The 24,386-nt window shown below is 41.1% G+C and overlaps 1 protein-coding gene across 3 annotated transcripts in view; it reads left to right on the top strand.

Moving 5' to 3' along the window:
* LOC139164579 (protocadherin gamma-A4-like) overlaps positions 1-24,386 on the top strand; it is a 183,859-nt gene that overhangs the window by 31,687 nt on the left and 127,786 nt on the right. The gene's annotated exons all lie outside the window — the stretch shown is intronic.

The following is a 24,386-nucleotide window of genomic DNA, read 5'->3' as shown; positions in this document are numbered from 1 at the left end:
ATAAAGACTCTCTTTAGCTAGTGATCTGGATGTCTTATACATTTAAAATATGATAAATAAATACCGTAATAATTTAAAAAATAACATTACTTTCTCTCTTTATTGCTTCTCAAATAAACATTTTCTAACATGCTGAAACCATAGCATTGGAAATCTTTAAAAAGGAGATGTAAGGAGCTAAGTAGGATGTATTTTTCCATGCTTTTAAATGTGAAGAATATTTAGAGCAGTTCTAAAGGTAATCTAGATTTCTGCTTGCAACAGAAGAAAAAGCAGAAGAAGCCTGGAAAGTTCTGTTGATTCTTGATTCTTTAGTATCAGATTCTGTTCTTATTTTTCTCCATGTATTTCTCCATAAATTATCATATTTACAGTATATAGTAACTAAATTTATGCATTCAAATATCCTATATTTTAATTTGCTTTCAGCATTTCTATATAAATTATTGTAATTATTCTTAATGTATTTATTAATGCATGCATCTATCTATCTATCTATCTATCTATCTATCTATCTATCTATCTATCTATCTATCTATCTATTATTTGGACTTCTATGCCGCCCTTCTCCATAGACTCAGGGCGGTTCACAACAAGAAAAATACAAATTACAAAAATAAAGCATAAAATGAATTAAAAACCTTAGAACAACAATCATCCACATTCATTACAAAATAATTACATTCACATCATCTGCTGGAGTAAGATGTTAACACACAATGGCCCAAGCCTGCCAGCAAAGGTGAGTTTTTAAAACCTTGAAAAACCTTGAAAAAGGCTAAGAGGATGTCGGCGGTACAAATCCCCGGAGGGAGTTGATTCCAAAGGTCCGGAATTGCCACACTAGACAGCATTTCCTGACTGACGGGACCTGGAGAAGGCCAAATCTGTGGGACCTGTTTGGCCGCTGGGATACATGAGGCAGAAGACGGTCCCGTAAGTTATCTGGTCCTAAGCCATGTAGGGCTTAATAGATCATAACCAACACTTTAAATTGCAATCAGTAGCCAATGTAGCTTGCGGAGTGATGATGAAACATGGGCATATCTTGGAAAGCCCATGACTGCGCACATGGCTACATTTTGCACTACCTGAAGACTCCAAACATTGTTTAAAGGTAGCGGGCATTGTAGAGGGCATTGCAGTAGTCGAGCCTTGAGATGATGAGGGCATGAGTGACTGTGAGAAGAGACTCCCTATTCAAATAGGATTGCAACTGGTGCCCCAGGCGAATAAGTGCAAATTTCCCTCTCACTACAGCTGAGAGATTGTGTTCTAAGCTCAGCTGTGGATTGAGGAGGATGCACAAGTTGCGGACACTCTCTGAGGGGGTCAAAAGCTCCCCTTCAGGTGATGGATGGACAGATGGGATTGTCCTTGGGAGGCAAGACCCACAGCCACTCTGCCTTGTCGGGGTTGAGCCTGAGCCTATTAATGCCCATCCAAACCCAAACAGCCTCCAAACACCGGCACACCACTTCCACTGCTCCACTGAGTTGACACAGGGTGGGGATGAACAGCTGGGTGTCATCAGTGTACTGATGGTAACTCACCCTGTATCATTGGATGATCTCACCCAGCGGTTTCATATAGATATTAAACAGCAGGGAGGAGAGGACTCCCTGAGAAACCCGAAAAGGAGGGACTTAGGAGCCGACCTCTAACCCACTGCCAACACTGACTGTGACCGACCAGAGAGGTAGGAGGACAACCACCATAATATGGTGCCTCCCACTCCTAACCCCTCCAATCGGCACAGAAGGATACCATGGTTGATGGTATCGAAAGCCGTTGAGAGATCAAGAAGCACCAAGATAGAGGAATGACCCCTATCTTGAACCTGCCAGAGATCATTCGTCAGTGCAACCGAAGCCGTTTCTGTGCTGTAGGCAGGCCTGAACCTGGACTGTTGAGGGTCAAAATAATTGGTTTCATTCAAGGATCATAGGAGCTGGAGCGACACCACCTTCTCAACAATCTTTCCTAAAAAGTCAAGGTTGGAGACAGAATGGTAGTTGTTTAAAATAGCTGGAGCCAGGGAAGGCTTCTTGAGGAGAGGATGCACAATTGCCTCCCTTAAGGGAGGCAGAAAGGACCCCTCCCTCAGAGAAGCATTGACAACCACCTGAATTCAGCCTCCTGTCACCTCTCTGCTGGCCGAAACCAGCCAGGAGGGAGATGGGTCCAATAAGCAGATGGTGGAGCTCACTGCTCCAATGGCCTTGTCCACTTCATCAGGTGTCACAAGGTCAAACTCCTCCTACACAAAAGAACTAAGATGGGTCCCTGTCATTTCAATTGAGTTGTCAGTCGACACTGCATTCCAGTCAGAGTCAGGTCCATCCAGATCTGAGTAACTTTATCTGCAAAAAACTTATTAAAATCCTCACCCCTACTCTGCAAGAATTCATCACACGCACACCCATGTCACCCTAAACAGGGCGGTTGTGCGGGAGTCTGCTGACGTAATTAAGGTGGAATGATATGTGCATCTTGCCACCTTGAGCATCACTAAATAAGTCTTAATGTAAGAACTTAATAGTGCTTGGTCAGATCCAGATTTACTGTCCCTCCAATGTTTTTCTAGACATCTCTTCTGGCATTTCATCCCTCTGAGTTCCTCAGTAAACCAATGAGATCTCCTGGGTTTACTGCCACAGAGAGGTTGCTGACGGAAAGAGGATCTCACTGAGAGAGCTCAGCCTGTTAAAACTGAAGTGAGGCTTTCCGGAGGTCGAGGAATTAAAACTACAAGCTTTCATTATAAAAATGAAGTTAACTTTTTATTGTAAAAGTAGAAAAAAGTATTTTTGCTGGAGCGGCATGAATACACGTCTTACATCTTAGCTAGTAAGACAAAGAAGTATGGCTACAGCTTCTCTTTCTGCGTGAGGGAGGAAGTGAGCAAAGCAGTGTTGCATCATAGAGAGGGAGGAGCTACATTAACAAACAGAGTTAATCATTTAACTACAGGATGTTTCTTAATGTCTTTGGAGGCTGTCAATCCACAGCGTGACAGTTACATGGGCGCAATTCGGTTTAGAGCCGCTTTGCGGCCGTATTCCATGCTGTTACCAGAGTCTCTGCCGAATTGTGTATAAGCAAACCTGGTAAATCCCCAAGCGCCCTCTAAAAGCCAGATGGATCCATTAGGCATCTGGGGCAGAACCACCTAACTGGTCTCACCTCCCTGCGGGGAAGGATTGGAGCCCTAAAATCAAGCCGTAGCAGAAATTGATCTGACCACAACAAAGGAATGGTGTTTAAGCCCATTAAATTACCCAACTGCCTGAAGAGGAAAACAATGTTGGGAGTGTGCCCCCCTTCATGAGTCAGGCCCTGAATTACTTGGGTCAGGTTCATGATTGCCATGGAAGCCATGAACTCCTGTGTCAATCCAGAGGATTCGCCGAGCAATGGCACATTGAAGTCCCCCAGGACTATGAGTCTGGGGAACTCTGGATATAAAATTTTTCTTTATTTTTCTTGCAACATATAATAAAACAACATGAGCAATAAAAAACACAGAATCAATGCTTAAAATAATAATTAATGATATTTCTTTGCTACGTTTAACATTCAGAAAGAAAAAATGCTAATACTTTCAATGTGCACTTTTTTATCTTCTTTGCTAAGTTAATTAAAATTAAGTACACATGAGATATATTTCATCTACAGATATCAATATTATGAAATCTAGTCCCTTATATTCCCCTTTTCTATTTATAATAAAACATAAACATCTTAACATCTTAACTCAATATCTAATTTAATCCTTTCATCTCTGTGTTAACTCCTTATCCAATGCTGCCACCAATCCTTATTTCGTCATCTGGGTCTTTAATAGATTAAAATTAAATCATCATGTATTTCTTCAAAAGTAATTAAAAGAAAATACTTCTCAATTATTTTTAGTTTCCAACTATTCATAAAACTTTCCCCAAATCTTATAGTAATCACACTCCTCTTTATCTTTAAGTTTTAAAGTAAGCCTATTCATTTCAGCGCAATCTAAAATCTTTTGTAATATTATTTCTCTTTCATCTGGAATTTTATTCAGCTTCCAATTTTGTGCATATAGCTGCTGTTAAAATATGTATAATCAAATATATTTCCTCTTTATTAAAATTTTCTAATAAAATACCTAATAAGAATATTTCTGATTTTAAGTTCAATAGTCCTTTTCAAAATCTCCTGTATCCAATGCTGAATCTCTTTCTAAAATTTCTTAACTTCTGTGCGTGTCCACCACATATGGTAAAAAGAGCCTGGTAACTGATTACATTTCCAACATTTCCTTGATCTATTCTTAAACATTTTTGCTAATCTTTCTGGTGTCATATACCATCTATAAATATATATTCTCTTTATACGCTGTTGACATTGACATTTTATAATTTATTTCCCAAATTTGTTTTGCCATTTATCTTTATCTATTGAATAGCCTATATTCTTCATCCACTTTATCATTGTATCTTAACTTGTTCAAATTCTAAATCAATAGACAAAAAATAGCCATAAAACTTTTTTACCATATGCTCATCTGAGTCAAATAAAATTTCATCTAGTTTAGTTTTTTCAAGATTTATACCTTCTTCTTTATTATCTTCGTTATATCTTGCCTGTAATTGTATATACGTGTACCAATCAAGGTTTATAACTTATTTTTCTAATTTTATCATTGTTTTCAACCTTTTTGACTGTCCTATTAAATCTTTGTATCTTGAAATTTTATTCCACTGTACTCTGCTGGGGTGCACCTGAGCTTCCAAAGGTGCAGTCCCGGGAATTCAACCACCAACCCGGCTACCTCCTTGAGTAATGAGTTAGGGAGTGTACATTCAATTGTGAGATTACAGCTAGAGATATGATTAAAAATTAAAGAACTGAAGTAGAATTCACTGATATTAATGATCATGCTACTACTCCCAGTCAGAGAAGCTAGCAATAAATATTATTGAGAATACAATACTGGGTTCCAAATTTCCATTGTTAGAAGTTCAAGATTCTGCTTTAGGAAAAATTCCATGCAGGTGCACACAATCAAATGCAGTGAAAATTTCTTTCTGAGTTTACAAACAATTTTGTTACAAATATTTTGAAATATACAATTTCTGTGATTATATTTTGAAATGTACAATTCTTGTGATAATATATTAGAACAATGCTAGTAAAGCACTTGTATCACAAAAAAATCTTTATTCACAATATTGTTTTCCTGGCATTGTTATTGGACAGCCTGTTAAATTCAGTTTACTGTGATGGATGTTGATAATAATGCACCTGTTTTTAGCTAATATTCCTGTAAAGTATATATTTTGAGCCACAATAATCATATTAACATTTCCTGATAATAAAGAACCAACAAAAAATTAATTATTTAGAAAAATCACAGCCAAAGCTTTTGAAATATACCACATGAATGCAAATGCAGGGGCAATGAAAATGGCAGGAAATTAAGATTATGAAAATTCTATGTATAATGTATATTATAATATTGATGAAGATTTATTGGACAGATTAACTCCTACTGTGTTTGTTTTGGATCACTTCCATCCCTAAAAACTATCCATCCATAAATGGATTTTGATCCTGAGACCCTTTGGATTCTATGATGGTTGTAAATGCAAAGACCCGCTTTAGATAACTTTTTTCACTGTTGTTGTAACTTTGGTCACGAAACAAATTGTAAATATCTTTAGTATATTTGCGCCTGTGGGTCAACTTCAGAGTGGAGAAAAGAACTCAGATGAGTAAATATTTCTACGTATATTATTAATGTAAAAGAAATGTGAAAGAAAAAATTTGTATTAGGATCCTTCTCTTTCACCCCTTTCTGTTCCTGTCCCCTCTGAATTTAGCTGAAAATGAAAAGATCAGCTTTGCATGAACATGTGTACATCTATGTGAGTATGCACAAGACAGTACTGTGCATGCTGCATCGTCTCCATCCTGTCAGAAGCCTTTTTCTTGTTTCTTTAAGCACTTGATCAGGACATGTCTATATATTTACCATGCCAATGTTATAAAGTATCTGTAAAGGTGGTATGAGATTTGCAGATGTTACATAAGGTTCTAATATAAGGTTCGGTAGAGAATCCTGACTTCTCTTTCAACAAGAAAAATGAAGTAAGCAAAGAGAATATAACCTAGTCCTAGACAGTGATGGTGAACCTATGACACGGGTGCCACAGGTGGCACGCGGAGCCATATCTGCTGGCATGCGAGCTGTTGCCTAACTCAGCTCCAACATGCATGTGTGTGCCAGTGAGGTGATTTTTGGCTCGCACAGAGACTTTGGGAGGGTTTTATATTTGTTTCCAGAGAGCCCCTAAGGGGATGGGGGGAGGGCATTTTTACCTTCCTCCGGCTCTAGGGAAGCCTGGAAAGGGTGAAACATAAGCCAACTGCCCCCCCCCCCCCCGAAGTTGGAAAACAGGCCATTTCTGGCCTCCAGAGGGCCTCTGGGAGGCAAGGGAAGCTGTTTCCGTTCTCCCCAGGCATTGAATTATGGGTGTGGGCATTCATGCATGTGCGATAATGCATGCCCATGCTCTTTCAGCACCCAAGGAAAAAAAGGTTCGCCATCACTGACCTAGACAGTCACTTAATTCGGAAGTTAACTTTGTGAATAGATATTCTTCTCCACCTATTAAAAAGAATAACAGATATTTCCATTAATTAGAAGTTGGGAGAAGGAGTGAACAAAAAGAACTACCAGTCTTTGCAAAACAATTCATTGATGAGCATTTATTAATTTGGCTACGAAGTATGAAATCAACAAAATTTGATAAAAATCAATCATGTTCTTCTAAAAATAGGATCATGAAGATCAATCAGGACAGGAAAAAATGGGGAAAATGCTAAGTCCCTCATTGCTGAAATGTTGGCTACCTTTAAAAAGTACTGCAAATAATATTATATTTAACAAGATATTTCTAAATGTTATATTTAATGAGATAAATAGTAGCTATATTTTGTAAAGCCTAAAATAGTGTGAAATATGATGATTTGGGATTATGGAGCTTTGTGTGATTGGAAATAGTACATTGAGTATTTTTATTTGGAAGTTAACAACAGACCAAATGCAAAGTTATACAATTAGAAATTAGAGAAGAATAACCATATTTTTATACTATTATACTATTTTGAAATAGTTCAATCCCTTCTAATTCTATGTGAATTGATGATTTCATATGACTTCTTGACATTCTTCATACTCTTCTATCCCTCTCTTGACCAGTGATCATATCTTGCCACTTCTTTCAACTCTTTTTAAAACACCCTCACATTTCCTAAGCACCTGGGTCAGTGGTGAGTTGCTTTGAATATCATTGTTTAAGAAGTATCAAAACTGGAACTGCTATAAAGAAGGGTACTGAGGAAGATGAGGAACTAGAAATGTAACAGTATTAAGCGAATGTGAAAGAAGAAAAAAACCTTTAGTTTGGGGAACAGAAATTAATAGAGGATATCAGAGCACTCTTCTAGTACATAAAGGGTTGTCATATAGAAGACCACCAAGGCCAGTACTGTATTGTATTGTCCCATATGGCAGAACACTTAACATTTCCATAATAATGAATTTAAATTATGAAAAAAATTACTTTGATTGAATGTTATGAAAACTGTTCTAAGAGTAAGAGCATTTTGACAATTTGACTGGCTCTCCTTTACTGAATATTTTTAAACAATACCTGGGCTATTATTTATGGAGTACTTTAATTTGGATTCTGGAGCAGGACGTCTAATTTAATAATCTAAAATGAATCTAAAGTTTCCAACTTTATAATTTTATAATCCTATGAAATTTTATATCACACTTTTATCACATGATGTCACTCACTCAGAACATCCAGCATTTGAAGTAGTTGTGTTATTTAGTGTTGTTCAAAAAGACATCTATATATGTTTTTCTGTATTTTGATCGTTTTAAACCTAAGAACATTTCCACTGTGGTTAACAAGCTGCCTATGAGAAATACACAAGCAGGATCTGAATGCAGAACTCACTTTTTTACCACTTCTATTTTAAAGTCCGTTTTGTATTTCTAGTAAACTGGCCAGTTCCAGCATGTTCCCATGATATGTCCAATTACATTCTTATTCTGATACTGTTACCTCAAAATATGTAAAATGTATTGGTCTTTGTTGTCCATAAAAAAGAACATTAAAAAGGGGGGGAGGAAGCTTATCAAAATGAGCATGGTGCCACATTATTATATTTTTAAAGATGGAGAAGCTTGCAAAGGCACACATTATGTTTTATCAGAGATACAATATTTTTTGGAGAGGTATTTTCGGTGCTGCTGTTTCTGGAATCAGCAATACATCTTCCAAAGGGGATAGTGAGTTCTAATCTTAAAAAAGAGCATTACACATATTTAAAGAGATCAGGAGCTAGATAAAAATTGTTTAATAGAGCATGAAATTCTAGAATTTTAAAAGACAAATATAGAGTTTTGTTCATTTTGTATAGATTACCATATTTTTCGCAGTATAAGATGCATCAGGCCATAAGACACACCTAATTTAGAGGAGGAAAATGGGCAATGACAAAAACAGAAGAGGTGGGATTCAGCACTATAAAAGGACCCCACCGCCGCGGCCCATATTGTATGCTCCATAACAGGGGTCTCCAACCTTGGGCACTTTAAGCCCAGCGGACTCCAACTCCCAGAATTCCCCAGCCAGCAAAGCTTAAAGTGCCGGGCTTAAAGTGCCCAAGGTTGGAGACCCCTACTCCATAAGACATACGGACATTTCCATCCACTTATGGATCAAAAAATATGGTAATATACTTACATAAGTGATTGTGTATCACTGTCCATTCAAATCTTCCTTCTTACCCTCCGTAGCAGAGTAATACAGCTACCTCCATTACACCTTTAAAATCTAGCTAGAGAAGCTAGAACCTTATCTTTTAAGGTGATAGCGCTGGCCTAATGTTTTCAAGAATCTCATTTTATTACCTTTTGATGGGTGTTTTTTAAAAAAGCACAAATTCACATAATCCAAATAACTGTCATTGTTAGAATTACATAATTACAAAGCAATAATATGGAAGTTAAAATCATATTCAGTGGCTTACATGAAGAAACAAATGGAAAAATAAAATAATACTTTAGAATTAAAATTCAAACATATTTTCAAAATAACACCTATTCTTATGAGGCAAACAATCAATGAAATAGCATTTTCATTTTAAATTAGATAGGAAACTATTCAATGCAATTTTCTGACTGATCCTCAGAGTGTCACTGTTGGACAGTGTGGCATGGGAAGAAAAGCTGGTGAGTCAATGATGTTTCATTGATACTTTTCTCCTATAGTGTTGCATATAACGGGCAAAGAGCAGAAAAATACTAATCCAATATTTGCAGTCTGAACAATTAAAGACAAGAAGAAGCTACTTTTTATATAAATAGATTTCCTGCACTGTAAGAAAATTTTATCTGATCACTACTAGTTGCAGAGCAAAGCCAGAAACTCTGCAGACAGCTGGATGGATAGAAAGAACAAAGACAATGGAAGGGCAGCCAGAAGGCAAGTATTGCTTCTCTTATTATTATCATGTTTCTGCTGTACTGCTTCAGAAGAAATTGGCTTTTCAATACCTGAAGAGATGACTAAGGGATCTGTAGTAGGGAATCTTCTTAAGGTTTTGGGGCTGAATATCCAAGAGCTGTCTAGGAGAAATTTGAATGCTGTTTCTGTAGGTCAAATGCATTATTTCAGTATCAATGCTAAAAATGGAAACCTCCTTGTGAATGACAGGATTGATAGGGAAGAACTATGTGAGACATTTCTTCTTTGTCTTGTTAATATGGATGTAGTACTTCAAAACCCTCTGAATGTTTTCCATATATCAGTGACAATCCAGGATATTAATGATAACACACCCAAATTCCACAATAACAATATCAGCTTGGAAACAAGTGAACTAACTTTGCCAGGTACAAGATTTCTCATTGGAAAAGCAGAAGATCCAGATGTTGGCCTCAATTCTGTCCAGAATTACATATTGAGTCCAAATCAATACTTCTCCTTGGAAGTTAGAGAGAGAAAAGATGGACTTAAATATGCAGAACTGGTGCTGCAGAAACCTCTCGATCGGGAAAGCGAACAGAGCCTTCACTTGATCCTGACAGCCCTGGATGGGGGTGAACCAAGGAAAACGGGAACTGCCCATATATGGATTAATGTCACTGATGCCAACGACAACCCACCAATTTTCACTCAAGATACATATACAGTTAATTTGAAAGAAAGTCTTCCAGTTGGATCCCTTGTGCTTCAGGTGGAAGCCTCTGATAAAGATGAAGGGACAAATGCCCAAATCACATATCATTTCAGCAACTTACCAGCAAGTGCAAAGGACAAATTTAGTCTGGATTCTGCAAAAGGAACTGTCATTCTTAGTGCCCTACTGGATTTTGAGGAAATAAAACAATATACAATGACAGTTGCAGCAAAAGATGGTGGTGGATTAATAGCACATGCCAATATTGAAATAAGTGTTCTAGATGAGAATGATAATCCCCCAGAGACAACTCTAACCTCTGTGTTCAGTCCAGTTCCTGAAGATTCACTTCCTGGAACGATGATTGCTCTCCTAAGTGTAAATGATAAGGATGCTGGTGATAATGGAGAGACTACGTGCTATTTGCAAAATAATTTGCCATTTAAGTTACTTCGGTCATCTAAAAATTACTACAAGCTCATGACAGACAGACCTCTGGACAGAGAAAAAGCAACTCAGTATAATATTACAATCACAGCAACTGACAAAGGAATTCCTCCACTGAGCTCAAATAAAACCATATTTCTGCAGATCTCTGATATCAATGACAATGCTCCTGCTTTTGAAAAAGCTTCCTATAGCATCTATGTGTCAGAGAACAATCCTTCTGGTGCCTCCATCTTCCAGATTCAAGCCTTTGATCCAGATGTGGAACAAAACTCACAGGTCGCATATTCAGTCCTCATCCGCAACATTGAAGAATTTCCCATCTCCTCCTATATCTCCATTCACTCTGAGACCGGCATCATCTACGCCCAGCGATCCTTTGACTATGAGCAGTTCAGGGAATTCCAGCTGCAGGTGAAGGCCCAAGATGGCGGGAATCCCCCCCTCAGCAGCAATGTCACAGTCAGGGTGTTTATCCTGGATCGCAATGACAACAGCCCCCAAATCCTTTCCCCTTCACCAGACTCTAAGGACTCTGCCCTGTTTGAGATGGTCCCTCGTTCAGCCGAGGCAGATTATCTGGTAACAAAGGTGGTGGCTGTGGATGCCGATTCTGGACACAACGCCTGGCTCTCCTACCAGCTGATTCAAGCCACAGAACCAGGTCTCTTCACTGTTGGTTCCCATACAGGTGAGATCAGGACAGCAAGAGCTTTTCTGGAGAGAGATGTCTTGAAACATAGACTGATCCTTCTGGTGAAGGATAATGGGCAGCCGCCTCTCTCGGCCTCTGTCACTCTGAACCTGGTGTTTGCTGAGAACTTCCAGGAGGCCCTTCCAGAGATGAAAAACCAGATGAACAGTTCAGAGGATCAGTCGGACCTACAGTTCTATTTGGTGGTGGCTTTAGCTGTGATGTCATTTTTATTTCTCTTGTCAGTGATTCTGGCTGTTGCCATCAAACTCAGGCAGTCAGGAAATTTCAGTTTTTTACCATGTTTTGCTCCAATTTCCCATTCTACAGCTGGGATCATATTTCCACCCAATTTTCAAGATGGGACTCTGCCTTATTCCTACCAACTTTGCCTCTCCTCAGAATCCAGAAAGAATGAATTGACTTTCCTGGCACCAAACATTCATATTGCAGAGAACGTGCTTTCTGATGAAAAAACTGATGTGCCTTTTTCAAGCAATGCTGAAAGCAGTTTGTATCCTAGGGTAGAAAATAATGAAAAGGTAATATTCTTTTTTATTATTCTTCCCATGATTATGCTCCTTAAGAAACAAACACAATTCTATTTTATAAGATTTAAATGAACTCTATGTGACAAGACAAACTATTTTAAAATTAATGTATAAACTGAAACTCAAAATGATGTTAGATTGTTAAAAATAATAGGGGTAGAAATAAGGAACAAACATGATCAATTGTAAAAATAGGAAAATAAAACAGAAAAATATTGATATGTAAGTCGGTATTGCTAAAATAGCATAAAAATTATAAACTGGGCCCTTTTAAGCTAATTTGGTTAACTAGACCTATTAAATCTGGTAATGTTGGATTCCAATACTGAAGAAACAGGAGGCAGGTTGAGTAACTTCATCTCTTTATTGGTCACAGTAGGCAAACATATGCAAAGCCCACAGGTTTGACTTCAGTTTAAATAGAGAGCCCTGGCTGGGAGGAACCAATCAGCAATCTCCTGCTATTCTCAAAAGAGCGGACCTGAGTGGAAACTTCCCAGCTGGTATGCAGATCTCAAGACCCTTCCTCCTTGGCTAAGCCCATACATTAGCATACATAATCACTGAGATATGCAGGACGTTTAACTTCTCTAGTTGACCTGCACAGTTCAGTTTGGGTGTTAATGAGGGATGGAGAGGACATATTTTCTTTCTCTGGCTTCCTTTGTGGAACTTGCTGGAACAGCTCAGGTGTGGCTGCTACATCGACAGGAATGAACTCATCGCTGTCGCTGGGTGGCACCTCCAGATCATCAGCTAAGTGACCCGGCTCCCGCAAACTAGAAAGAGCTATAAGGCTTGGGGCTGTTTCCCAGTCAGTATTCATTCAATTCATTCATTCATTCATTCATTCATTCATTCATTCATTCATTTGACTTCTGTGCCACCAAATCCCATGGGTAGGGTTCAGTGATTAGTCTGGGCCAGGCAAAGTCAGTTATGAGTATTGGAGCTCCCGGAGTGGGGTCATCCAATAAGTCCGGTAATGGGCAGCAGCTGAGTACATCAGCATTACCCATAGCCCTGCCTGGCCAGGGAGTCAGTGTGTACTAGCAGGTAACATTCTTGTGGAAAGTGAATCCAGAGTAGGCCAATCCCTTGCTAGATGACCTAATAAGGGCTGGTGGTCAGTGACCAGCTAGAAATGTCTTCCCAAAAGATACTTGTGGAATCCCTTTACTCCAGCCACAGCAGCAAGCACTTCCCAATGAATTTGGCCATAATTGGTCTTCTAGTCCAACCCCCTGCTTAGGCAGGAAACCCTACAATACTTCAGACAGATGGTTATGCAACATCTGCTTAAAAACTTCCAATGTTGATGCATTCACAACTTCTGGAGGGAAGTTGTTCCACTGGTTAACCATTCTGACTATCAGGAAATTTCTCTTAGTTCTAAGTTACTTCTCTTCTTGTTTAGTTTCCACCCGTTGCTTCTTGTTCTACCCTCAGGTGCTTTGGAGAATAGGCTGACTCCTTCTTCTTTGTGGCAACCCATCAGATACTATAAGACTGCTATCATGTCTCCCCTGGTCCTTCTTTTCATTAAACTAGCCATGCCCAGTTCCTGCAAGCATTCTTTATATGTTTTAACCTCCAGTCCCCTAATCATCTTTGTTGCTCTTCTCTATACTTTTTCTAGAGTCTCAATATCTTTTTTGCATTGTAGCGACCAAAACCGAATGCAGTATTCCAGTGTGGCCCTACCAAGGCCTTATAAAGTGGTATGAATACTTCGTGTGATCTTGATTCTATCCATCTGTTAATGCAGCCTAGAACTGTATTGGCTTTTTTGGCAGCTGCTGCACACTGCTGGCTCATGTTTAAATGGTTGTCTGCTAGGACTCCAAGATCCCTCTCACAGTTACTATTGTTGAGCAATGTAGTACATATACTGTACCTGTACATTTTGTTTTTCTTGCCTAAATGTAGAACCTTAGTTTTTTCACCATTGAATTTCATTTTGTTAGATAGCGCTCATTGTTCATGTTTGTCAAGATCCTTCTGTATTTTGCACCTATCTTCTGGAGTGTTGGCTATTCCTGCCAGTTTGGTGTCATCTGAAAATTTGATAAGTTCCCAATCTATCCCCTCGTCCAAGTCATTGATGAAGATGTTGAAGAGTACTGAGCATAAAACACAGCCTTGGGTTACTCCACTGCATAGATCTCTCCTTGTTGGTGGGCACCAGAGCCTCTCTTAGGGCCCTAAGTTTATCCTTAGTGGGGTACAATCTGGATTCATTGACCCAGTACCCTAAGAATTTTACCTCTTTTACCCCAATTTGGCACTTGCTATCTTGAGCTTTTAATCTGAAACATGTCAGCACCGCTCTCAGTCTTTCCCTTAGCTGCTTCATGCTGTGATTAATATATCACAGCATATATATTAATAATATAATAATATATATTATTAATATATTGATGGATGATCTCTGGCGGGCCCGGGATAGGGGTTTATCCTCTATCCTGGTGCTTCTTGACCTCCCAGCGGCTTTCGATACCATCAACCATGGTATCCTTCTGCGCTGACTAGAGGGGTTGGGAGTGGGAGGTAATGCTTTACGGTCACAGTTGGTATTAATGGGGAGTCAGAGGTTGATCTCTAGGTTTCTCCCTTGTGGGGTTCCTCAGAGGTCGGTCCTCTCCCCTCTGCTATTCAATATCTACATGAAACCACTGGGTGAGATCATCCAAGGGCATGGGGTGAGATATCAAAAGTAAACTGATGATACCCAGTTGTACATCTCCACCACGTGGAAAGCAGTGGAAATGATGTGCCGGTGCCTGGAGGCTGTTAGGGTCTGGATGGGTGTCAACAGGCTCAAACTCAACCCTGACAAGACGAAGTGGCTGTGGGTTTTGCCTCCCAAGGACAATTCCATCTGTCCATCCATTACCTGGGGGGAGTATTGACCCCCTGGAAGAGGGTCCACAACTTGGGTGTTCTCCTCGATCCACAGTTAACTTTAGAACACCATCTTTCGGCTATGGCGAGGAGGGCGTTTGCCCAGGTTCGCCTGATGCACCAGTTGCAGCCCTCACAATCACTCATGCCCTCATCACCTTGAGGTTTGACTACTGCAATGCTCTCTACATGGGGCTACCTCTGAAGAGTGTTTGAAAAGTTCATATCATACAGAATGCGGCCGCGAGAGCAATCATGGGCCTTCCCAGATATGCCAATGTTTCGTCAACACTCTGCGGCCTGCACTGGTTGCCAATTAGTTTCCGGACACAATTCAAAGTGTTGGTAATGACCTATAAAGCCCTACATGGCATCAGACCAGAATACCTACAGGACCGCCTTCTGCTGTATGAATCCCAGCGGCTGATTAGGTCCCCCAGAATTGGCCTTCTCTGTGTCCCATTGACTAAACAATGTCATCTGGTAGGACCCAGGGGAGGAGCCTTTTCTGTGGTGGACCCAGCTCTCTGGAATCAACTCACTCTGGAGATTCAAACTGCCCCCACCCTCCTCGCCCTCCTCAAGACTCTGAAGACCTATATATGTCACCAGGCATGGGGTAATTGATGTATCCCCTTTTTGGCTAGTAAGATTTATGTGTGGTTATGATTGGGTAGTATTGACTGTTTTTAAATGATAGTGGGTTTTTAGCTACAGTTTTAATTATTGGATTTGTACTGCATTGTTTATTGTTGTTGTGAGCCGCCCCAAGTCTTCGGAGAGGGGCGGCATACAAATCTATAAATTATTATTAATTAATTTATTGATTGATTGATTGGATTTGTATGCCGCCCCTCTCCGAAGACTCGGGGCGGCTAACAACAGTGATTAAAAAACAACATGTAACAATCCAATACTAAAACAACTAAAAAACCCTTATTATAAAACCAAACATACATACAAACAGACCATGCACAAATTGTAGAGGCCTAGGGGGAAAGAATATCTCAGTTCCCCCATGCCTGACGGCAGAGGTGGGTTTTAAGGAGCTTACGAAAGGCAAGGAGGGTGGGGGCTATTCTAATCTCTGGGGGGAGTTGGTTCCAGAGGGCCGGGAAGAGAAGGCTCTTCCCCTGGGTCCTGCCAAACGACATTGTTTACTTGATGGGACTCGGAGAAGGCCCACTCTGTGGGACCTAACTGGTCACTGGGATTCGTGCGGCAGAAGGCAGCCCCGTAGGTATTCTGGTCCGGTGCCATGAAGGGCTTTATAGGTCATAACCAACACTTTGAATTGTGACCAGAAACTGATCGGCAACCAATGCAGACTGCGGAGTGTTGGTGTGACATGGGCATATTTAGGGAAGCCCATGATTGCTCTCGCAGCTGCACTCTGCACAATCTGAAGTTTCCAAACACTTTTCAAAGGTAGCCCCATGTAGAGAGCATTGCAGTAGTCGAGCCTCGAGGTGATGAGGGCATGAGTGACTGTGAGCAGTGACTTCCATTCCAGATAGGGCCACAACTGGTGCACCAGGCGAACCTGGGCAAATGCCCCCCTCGCCACAGCTGAAAGATGTTTCTCTAATGTTAGCTGTGGATCGAGGAGGACGCCCAAGTTGTGGACCCTCTCTGAGGGGATTAGTGATCCCCCCCCCGGGTAATGGATGGACAGATGGAATTGTCCTTGGGAGGCAAAACCCACAGCCACTCCATCTTATCAGGGTTGAGTTTGAGTCTGTTGACACCCATCCAGACCTTAACAGCCTCCTGGCACCAACACATCACTTCCACTGCTTCACTGACTGGACAAGGGGTGGAGATGTAAAGCTGGGTATCATCTGCATATTGATGATACCTTACCCCATGCCCTTGGATGATCTCACCCAGCGGTTTCATGTAGATATTAAATAGTAGGGAGGAGAGAACCGACCCCTGAAGTACCCCACAAGGGAGCAACCTAGAGGTTGACCTCTGACCCCCCACTAACACCGACTGCGACCGACCGGAGAGGTAGGAGGAGAACCACTGAAGGACAGTGCCTCCCACTCCCAACCCTTACAGCTGGCGCAGAAGGATACCATGGTCGATGGTATCGAAAGCCGCTGAGAGGTCAAGGAGCACCAGGACAGAGGATAAACCCCTGTCCCGGGCCCACCAGAGATCATCCATCAGAGCGACCAAAGCAGTTTCTGTGCTGTAGCCAGGCCTGAATCCTGACTGTTGAGGACCTAGATAATCGGCTTCTTCCAAGGACTGCTGGAGCTGGAGCGCCACCACCTTCTCAACAACCTTCCCCATGAAGGGAAGGTTGGAGACTGGGCGATAGTTGTTAAGAATGGCTGGTTCCAGGGAAGGCTTCTTGAGGAGGTGCACAAGTGCCTCCTTGTAGGGATCCGGGAAGGACCCCCTCCCCAGAGAAGAGTTGACAATCTCCTGGACCCAGCTCTGTGTCACCTCCCTGCTGGCTGAAACCAGCCAAAAGGGACACGGATCCAGTAGACAGGTGGCGGAACTCACAGCTCCAATGGCCTTGTCCACTTCATCAGGTGTCACCAAGTCAAACTCCTCCCAGACTGATGGACAAAGACGTTTAGCCCCAGTCACCTCGACTGACTCATTGTCAGCCGATACTGCTATGCAATTGGAGTCGAGATCAGCTTGGATCTGAGTGACTTTATCAGCGAAAAATGAGTTAGTCGACTCTGTTTACCAATTGGAGTCGAGGTCTGCCTGGATCCGAAAAACATGTTAAAATCCTTGGCACTACTCTGCAAGGGCTCCCCAACTCCCCCCTGGTTAAGAAGGGAGCGGGTCACCCTAAACAGAGCGGCCGGGTGGGATTCCGCTGATGCAATCAAGGCGGCATGATACACGCATCTTGCTGCCTTGAGCGCCACTTTGTAAGTCTTAACATGACTCTTACCGGTGTTCAATCGGATTCAGACTTGCTCTTCCTCCATCGCTTCTGGCGTTTCAACTCCCAGAGCTCCTAGTTGAACCATGGAGCTCTACGGGGTCTAGTGCCACGGAGAAGTCGCAATGGCGCAATTCGGTCAAGAGCCTCCGCAGCAGCCTTGTTCCAGGCCTCAGCCAGAGACTCTGCCGAACTGTGGACGAGTGTATCTGGAATAACCCCAAGCGCCTTCTGAAAATCCTCTGGATCCATCAGGTGTCTGGGGCAGAACAACCTAATCGGTTCCGCCTCCCTGCGGGGAAGGATTGGAGCCAGGAAGTCAAGCCGCAGTAGAAAATGGTCTGACCATGACAAAGGCAACACTTCTAAGCCCCTTAGTCTCAGACCATTATTCAATTGCCCAGAGAGGAATACCCTGTCGGGTGCGTGCCCTCCCCCGTGAGTCGGACCCTGTACTACTTGGGTCAGGTCCATGGCTGTCATGGTGGCCATGAACTCCTGTGCCAGTCCAGAGGTTTCGTCGAGTGACAGCAGGTTAAAGTCCCCAAGACAATAAGTCTGGGGAATTCCACCACCAACCCGGCTATCTCCTCGAGTAGCACAGGCAGGGCTTGTGACACGCAGCTGGGAGGCAGGTACATGAGAAACAAGCCCACCTGAACCCCTAAGTCCAACTTCACCACTTATTGTTATTGTTGTTGTTGTTATTATTATTATTATTATTATTATCATCGTCATATCATCAAAGTATGGGATGACACTTGGCAATTTGCTTAATAGAATATTTATTCCATTATTCCCTGAAAAATCCTCAGAGCCATGCTAACGCCAATTTGTAGTCTATTGCATTTAAATGCAATGTGATGGGTTACAATTGTTTGGGCTTCTGCAGTCTCATGATCAACAGGAAGTTGCTGATATGCTTGCACGAGGTCTAATTTTGCAAAAATGGCATCTGGGCCAAGCATGTGTAGTAATTCTGGACCACAGGCACTGGGTATGCACTCAGTACATAAGGGCCTTGTTGATTGTACACTCAGTCAGCATATAAATGAACAGACCCATCGCTTTTCATTATCGAAACTATGAGGGTTTCCCACTTTGCATGATTGACTGGTTCTAAGATTCTTTGACCAATTAGCCTTTCTATCTCTTGGTCGATGCAAATGGCTTCAATGCAAATGAGACTCTATGAGGTTTAAATGTGATCAGAGATATATTGGGGTCTACGCTAAATGAGATTGGGTGCCCACGTACTTGCCCAGCTTTGGTTGAATGCATCCTGGAATTCCTGCAGCAGGTTGTCACAGCCCTCAGTATCTGTTGCATTAATCATTTCTTCATTTTGAATCACCTTCATTCGAAGTGTTCAGAACTAACCGAAATCCAGTAAGCTATGAATGTGGTCTCAGATGATCGTCAGTAGTAGGTTTGCTTCTTGGTCAGCATATTTCAGTTACCTCTCAGATTACTAAAACTGGAATTCAGTTTCCTTGGCAGTCAGAGATTTGTGCTGGTTGAGTCCTTAGCTACTTGAAAGTTAGGTTTGGCAAGGTTCGCTTTGCATTTGCCCAAGACATAAAGGATCTCGATGGACCCATATCAATGTTAGTCCCATGGGATTGGGCGGCATAGAAGTCAAATTAAATAAATCTGCATATCACAAGGCGAGCCTTCCACAAGTACAGTGATGCAGATTTTTGAACTGTTCTGATTCCTTGTTTGATTAATCCTTATGTCATTTACCCCACATTGTAGATTGTAGCTGCTAGTCTGTTGGTTTAGGCCTCTCTCTTCTCATCTCAAGTCATTTGGGTAGTAGTTTTGTCCAGCGCCTCTGGTAGAGGGACGTGGCACCCTGCATACTTTCACAATGTGGCCCATTTTTCCACACCTCCAGCAGACAGCATCGTGGAACTGGCAAGCCGCTTGGGGGTGCTGTCCCACACAACTGTAACACACTGCTTCCCCCTGCATTCTTAATTCACTCCTTCACTCAGTCCATAATATTTCTTCCTCTTGCTCTTCATGTTCAGGCAGTTCAACATTACAATAGATTTCATGAATTTCCAAAACCACTTTATTAGGGGGAGGGAGTACCCTTGCGGAGCACCTCAGCAGCCTTATTTGAACTCTCGGCGGCCCTGGCCTCCTCTAGCACATTTTTCAGGGTTAGATCGGTTTTAGACAGAAGCCTCCTATGCAGGTTAATATCTCGTACATCTCAGATGATTTGGACCAGCAGTGTATCATCTAGATCTAGGAATTGGCAGTGAGTTGCTGTTCACCTTAACGCTGTTTTGAATTCATTGATACTTTCCCCTTTTTGTTGTACTCTTTCACTGAACTCATATAGACTGACCGCCTTTGATGGCACTGGATCGTAGTGCCTTTGGAGTTGTTTAAGCGTGCCCCACGAAACCGAATCAGCAGCATTGGGTTTAGATAAGGCTACAGTATTCTTGAACACTTTGGCTCCACAATGGCTCAGGAACATCACTCTCTTTCTGTTGTCAGATAGATTCTATAAATCATTAGCTTTCAGGAACCAGTGGAACCAGATCATGCAATTTTCCCACGTTTCATCCACTGGGTTGAATGGAGTTGGTGGGTGGAAGAATTGAGGCTTTGCTCTTGTGGTCTTTGTTCCTATTCAAATTTGGCACCTCATGGTACCACACTTCCTTCCGGCCCGGCTGGATTGTTTTGTTTAGAAAACGCTCTTCTTTGTCGCCAGATATTGGGTTCCGATACTGAACAGGCAGGAAGCAGGTTGAGTAACTTCAGCTCTTTATTGGCCACAGTGAGCAAACATCAGAAAGCCCCCAGGTTTGACTGCAGTTTAAATAGAGAGCCCTGGCTGGGAAGAATCATAGAAATATAGAAACATAGAAGATTGACGGCAGAAAAAAGACCTCATGGTCCATCTAGTCTGCCCTTATACTTTTTCCTATATTTTATCTTAGGATAGATATATGTTTATCCCAGGCATGTTTAAATTCAGTTACTGTGGATTTACCAACCATGTCTGCTGGAAGTTTGTTCCAAGCATCTACTATTCTTTCAGTAAAATAATATTTTCTCATGTTGCTTTTGATCTTTCCCCCAACTAACCTCAGATTGTGCCCCCTTGTTCTAGTGTTCACTTTCCTATTAAAAACACTTCCCTCTTGAACGTAATTTAACCCTTTAACATATTTAAATGTTTCTACCATGTCCCCCCTTTCCCTTCTGTCCTCCAGACTATACAGATTGAGTTCATTAAATCTTTCCTGATAAATTTTATGCTTAAGACCTTCCACCATTTTTGTAGACCGTCTTTGGACCCCTTCAATTTTGTCAATATCTTTTTGTAGGTGAGGTCTCCATAACTGAACACAGTATTCCAAATGTGGTTTCACGAGAGCTCTATACAGCGGGATCACAATCTCCCTCCTCCTGCTGGTTATACCTCTAGCTATGCAGCCAAGCATTCTACTTGCTTTCCCTATTGCCTGACCACACTGCTCACCCATTTTGAGACTGTCAGAAATCACTACCCCTAAATCCTTCTCCTCTGAAGTTTTTGCTAACACAGAACTGCCAGTACAATACTCAGATTAAGGATTTATTTCCCCCAAGTGCATTATTTTTACATTTGGAAACATTAAACTGCAGTTTCCATTGCTTTGACTATTTATCTAGTAAAGCTAAATTGTTTGTCATATTACCATATTGCCTTTTGGAATATCAACTCTATTGCACACTTTAGAGCCAATCAGCAAATAGGCAAACCTTCCCTACCGAACCTTCCCCATGTCACTCACAAACATCTTAAAAGGAATAGGACCCAGAACAGACCCTTGTGGCACACCACTTGTAAGCAGTCTCTGCTCAGAATACTCAGCATTAACAACAACCCTCTGATGTCTACGCTTCAGCCAGCTGCAAATCCACTGATCTATCCATGAATTAAGTCCAATCTTCACTAATTTATCTATGAGCTCTTTATGTGGAACCACATCAAAGGCTTTGCTGAAGTCCAGATAGGCAATATCCACGGCACCACCTTCATCTAACACCTTTGTGACATAGTTCTCTGTATATTGTTTTATTATTGTTGTGAGCCGCCCCAAGTCTGTGGAGAGGGGCGGCATACAAATTAAATAAACAAACAAACAAACAAACAAACAAACAAATAAATAAATAAATAAATAAATAAATAAATGAGATTAGTCTGACATGATTTGCCTTCAGTAAAGCTATGCTGGTTTGGGTCCAATAAGTTATTGGTTTTTAGGTGCTGATTTAACTTCTTTTTGAGTAGAGTCTCCATCTTTTTAACTATAACTAATGTCAAGCTAACTGGCCTGTAGTTACCAGCTTCTTTTCTACTGCCCTTTTTGTGGATAGGCACAACACTGGTCATGCTCCAGTCATCAGGAATATCTCCTGTAAAAAGGTATTGGTAAAACAAATCAGTAAGGGGGGTAGCAATGACAGATCTGAGTTCTTTAAGAATTCTGGGGTGGATGCCATCTGGACCCATTGCCTTATTTATCTTTAATCATTCAAGTTCTTCCCAAACATCGGCCTCTAAGATCACTGGAGCTGAATCCCTACAGCTGGAAGCAATGTAACAATTTTTTTAAAAAAAATTGTTCCCAATTGTTAAGTGTGTTTTCCTGATTGTACCTTAAATTAATAGAAAAAAGTTATTATTCCCTGTAAACTTTGCTTTTGTGGTCAGCACAATATTTTGAAATTGATCTATTTTTAAGGATATTCGCAATATTTCAAGATACCTAAGAAGCTTCTGGAATTGTGAGAACTATCAAGAGGTTTCTAGAACTGTCCAGAATTATCTAGAACTTTCTGGGACTGTACAGAATTGTAGGTAGCTGTATAGCTACAGTCATAGGGCCACTATAGCCCTTCCTGAGAGATGGAGAAACAGGATCTAATTGATCGGGATTGCATAGTAAGTGGGCATTGGCCATTACAAAGGGGAATTGACCTAGACAGACAGGTGTGAATTCAATATCTATTCAGATTCTGATAACGACAGTATTCACACTTCAACCCACACCCATTACAGGAGGAGCTTAGGAATGTAAATGTATATATTGTGTATTACTCTGTTTCTGGGTGATCAATCTTGCTCTGCTGAATCCTCAGTACACTCTTGTACTTTAATACTGCATGGAATAAAGACCATTTTTATCAAGTTTGGAGAGACATCCTTTTTCCTTACAGTACACAGCAACTTAGTCAATTTAGATGGCATCAAGAGGTTGCATACATCCAGCAGACACATTTTGCTACGTATGTGGCCAGTTTATAAAGACAAGAGCGAAAAAGTACTCTGTGGAATCATCTGCTAAGATGTGTGAGGCCTTCAAAGCATACTTCGGCATGCCTGTTGGTGACCAAGACAAACCATGGGCTCCTCATTTCACATGTGAACACTGCAAGAAAACTCTTGAAGGTAAGTGGATAAATGCTACTCTCTTAAATAGCAGATTAACTGTGTTAATATTGTAAATATCACTAGTCATTAGTGTGAAATAGGCCTAAATCAAATTCTCAATCCAAATTTTACTTTGTTTGCTTATAGATTGGTACAGGGAGAGAAGAGAGCCATGCATTTTGCTATCCCAAGAATTTGGCGTGAACCAACTGATCACTCAACAAATTGCCACTTCTGCATGGTGGAACCTTCCAAACATCACGCTGGCAAAAATGTACCGCCTGTAACGTATCCTGACATCATCTATTGCCCCAGTACCTCACTGCCCTGAACTTCCTGTACCAACACCTCCAGACAGAGCTACACCATCTTCAAAAGAAAGCAGCAGGTCAGACACCGTGGAAGACATTGAAGATCATGATTTATCTTCATATGCAGATGAGGAGCAGAAGCCATACTACCCTAGCCAAAAAGACCTCAACGGTCTGATCAGAGACCTTTGTCTCACCAAGTCCAATGCTGAGCTTCTGACATCAAGGCTCAAGCAATGTAACTTATTAGATGAAAGTGTCCAAGTCACAGATCAGAGGAAGTTCAGACTCTGATAAAGAACTATGCTGCAATGGGCTGCAGGATGTCACTCAAAATCCATATCCTTGGTGCTAATCTTGATAAGTTCAAAGAGAACATGGGAGCTTATTCAGAGGAGCAAGGCAAGCGCTTTCACCAGGACATTATGAACTTTGAACGCCGTTACCAAGGACAATATAACAAAAACATGATGGGTGACTATATTTGGGGATTGATTCGTGAAACTGATTTGCAGTATAGTCATAAATCTCAGAAAACTGCACACTTCTGAACAGGTTTTGGTAATCTGTGTACATTTGCAATGCATATTGTGTTCTTAGTCTGACTGTATAAATGAGAAGATGCAAAATCGTCTGTTTCTATAGTAAAAATGCATGATTTTCATTGCCGTGGTCACAAAAGCGAGGTTTATGATGAATGTAAGCAATTTTTAATTTGTTTTAGACATTTATGTTTACATAACTTAAAAAATAAAACAGAAGAAGTAAATAAAGTGGAACCAGTCGTGGAAAATTTCAGAGATTATAACTATCCCAAAGCCGGATCGTGATTTAATGGATCCAGGTTCCTATCGCCCTATCAGCTTACTTA

This window comes from Erythrolamprus reginae, chromosome 3 (genome assembly GCF_031021105.1).
Source record: "Erythrolamprus reginae isolate rEryReg1 chromosome 3, rEryReg1.hap1, whole genome shotgun sequence".
In the NCBI taxonomy this organism is placed as follows: domain Eukaryota; kingdom Metazoa; phylum Chordata; class Lepidosauria; order Squamata; family Dipsadidae; genus Erythrolamprus; species Erythrolamprus reginae.
The sequence above is the reverse complement of the archived record's forward strand: the minus strand, read 5'-3'. Positions and strand labels throughout refer to the sequence as shown.